Genomic DNA, 3,324 nt, shown 5'->3' on the forward strand with positions numbered 1-3,324 from the left:
ATGAATGTGATGATCCGTGACACTCATCATTATTCTCACCTATGAACGCGTGCCTGAAAATCACCTCCATTCTATCTGCAATAGCTTGAGTGCTTATCTCTTGGGTTTCTAATATAAGATTAGAACCTTCGTGGTATAGGCTAGAATGATTGGCGGCCATTCCTGAGATCCGGAAAGTCTAAACCTTATCTGTGGTATTCCGAATAGGATCTGGGAAGGGATGACTATGACGAGCTTCAAACTCACGAGTGCTGGGCGTAGTGACAGACACAAAATGATCAATGGATCCTATTCCAACATGAGTGAGAACCGACAGATGATTAGCCGTGCGGTGACAGCGCATTTGGACAATTTTCACTGAGAGGACGGATGGTAGCCATTGACAACGGTGATCCACCAACATACAGCTTGCCATGGAAGGAGCCTTGCATGCATAAAGAAGAAGATAGTAGGAAAGCCAAAATTCAGAAGATAGAGCATCTCCAAAACCTCAACTTGTTCTCCATTACTGCAAAACAAGTATTTATTTCATGTTCTTTTACTTTTTATAATTAAATCTGAGAATTATTGATATCCTGACTAAGAGTTACAAGGTAACCATAGCTTGCTTCAAACCGACAATCTCCATGGGATCAACTCTTACTCACGTAAGGTATTACTTGGACAACACAGTGCACTTGCTGGTTAGTTGTGCGGAATTGCAAAAGTGTGATTGTGATTTTGTGCACCAATGGTCACCTTGTAAATCTCAGCCAGGCAGATTCAAATGGTTATAGAGTTTTAATAATTAAGAGATAAATAAAACGTGAAATAGGATAGAGATACTTATGTAATTCATTGGTGAGAATTTCAGATAAGCGTATGGAGATGCTTTGTTCCTTCTGAATCTCTGCTTTCCTATTGCTTTCATCCAATCCTTCATACTCCTTTCTATGCCAAGCTGTATGTTGGGCATCACCATTATCAATGGCTACATCCCGTCGTCTCAGTGAAAATGGTCCAAAATGCGCTGTCACCGCACGGCTAATCATCTATCGGTTCTCGATCCTGCTGGAATAGGATTCAGTAATCCTTTTGCATCTGTCACTACGCCCAGCACTCGCGAGTTTGAAGCTCGTCACAGCCATCCCTTCCCAGATCCTACTCGGAATACCATAGACAAGGTTTAGACTTTCCGGTTCTCAAGAATGGCCGCCAATAATTCTAGCCTATACCACGAAGACTCTTATCATAGATCAGGAGGCTAAGAGATACACATTCCATCTTGTTTGCATGTAGAACGGAAGTGGTTGTCAGGCACGCGTTCATAGGTGAGAATGATGATGAGCGTCACATAATCATCACATTCATCATGTTCTTGTGTGCGAATGAATATCTTAGAGAAGAAATAAGCTTGAGTTGAATAGAAAAACAATAGTACTTTACATTAATTCATGAGGAACAGCAGAGCTCCACACCTTAATCTATGGTGTGTAGAAACTCTACCGTTGAAAATACATAAGTGATGAAGGTCCAGGCATGGCCGAATGGCCAGCCTTTCCAAATGGCATATGAATTCGAAAATAGGGAAAAAGGACTCCTAGTACAATAGTAAAAAGTTCTATTTATGCTAAACTAGTTACTAGGGTTTATAGAAGTGAGTAAATGATGCAAAAATCCACTTCCGGGCCCACTTGGTGTGTGCTTGGGCTGAGCATTGAAGCTTTCACGTGTAGAGGTCTTCCTTGGAGTTGAACGCCAGTTTGTAACTTGTTTCTGGCGTTTAACTCTGCTTTGCAACCTGTTTCTGGCATTTAACTCCAGAATAGGGCAGGGAGATGGCGTTGAATGCCAGTTTGTGTCATCTAAACTTAGGCAAAGTATGGACTATTATATATTTCTGGAAATTCCTGGATGTCTACTTTCCAACGCAATTAAGAGTGCGTCATTTAGACTTCTATAGCTCCAGAAAATCTACTTTGAGTGCAGGGAGGTCAGAATCCAACAGCATCTGCAGTCCTTCTTCAACCTCTAAATCTGATTTTTGCTCAAGTCCCTCAATTTCAGCCAGAAAATACCTGAAATCACAAAAAAATACATAAACTCATAGTAAAGTCCAGAAATGTAAATTTTATTTAAAAACTAATAAAAATATACTAAAAACTAACTAAATCATACTAAAAACTATGTAAAAACAATGCCAAAAAGTGTATAAATTATCCGCTCATCACAACACCAAACTTAAATTGTTGCTTTTCCCCAAGCAACTGAAAATCAAATAGGATAAAAAGAAGAGAATATACTATAAATTCTAAAATATCAATGAAACTTAGCTCCAATCAGATGAGCAGGACTAGTAGCTTTTTGCCTCTAAATAGTTTTGGCATCTCACTTTATCCTTTGAAGTTCAGAATGATTGGCATCTATAGGAACTCAGAATTCAAACAATGTTATTGATTCTCCTAGTTCAGTATGTTGATTCTTGAACATAGCTACTTTTATGAGTCTTGGCCGTGGCCCTAAGCACTTTGTTTTTCAGTATTACCACCAGATACATAAATGCCACAGACACATAACTGGGTGAACCTTTTCAGATTGTGACTCAGCTTTGCTAAAGTCCCCAATTAGAGGTGTCCAGGGTTCTTAAGCACACTCTTTTTGCTTTGGACCTCGACTTTAACCGCTCAGTCTCAAGTTTTCACTTGACACCTTCACGCCACAAGCACATGGTTAGGGACAGCTTGGTTTAGCCGCTTAGGCCAGGATTTTATTCATTTAGGCCCTCCTATCCACTGATGCTCAAAGCCTTGGATCCTTTTACCCTTGCCTTTTGGTTTAAAGAGCTATTGACTTTTTCTGCTTGCTTTTTCTTTTTCTTTCTTTTTTCGCATATATTCTTTTTTTTTTTGCAAGCTTTTTATTCACTGCTTTTTCTTACTTCAAGAATCAATTTTTATGATTTTTCATATTATCAATAACATTTCTCCTTTTTCATTATTCTTTCAAGAGCCAACAATTTTAACATTCATAAACAACAAATTCAAAATACATATGCACTGTTCAAGCATTCATTCAGAAAACAAAAAGTATTGTCACCACATCAAAATAATCAAACTAATCTCAAGGATGAATTCGAAATTCATGTACTTCTTGTTCTTTTGTAATTAAAACATTTTTCATTTAAGAGAGGTGATGGATTCATAGGACATTCATAGCTTTAAGACATAGACACTAAACACTAATGATCATATAATAAAGACACAAACATAAATAAACATGAAGCATAGTAAACGAAAAACAGAAAAATAAGAACAAGGAGATTAAGGAACGGGTCCACCTTAGTGA

Source organism: Arachis ipaensis, chromosome B5, assembly GCF_059453495.1.
Source record: "Arachis ipaensis isolate K30076 ecotype BB chromosome B5, ASM5945349v1, whole genome shotgun sequence".
Lineage (NCBI taxonomy): Eukaryota > Viridiplantae > Streptophyta > Magnoliopsida > Fabales > Fabaceae > Arachis > Arachis ipaensis.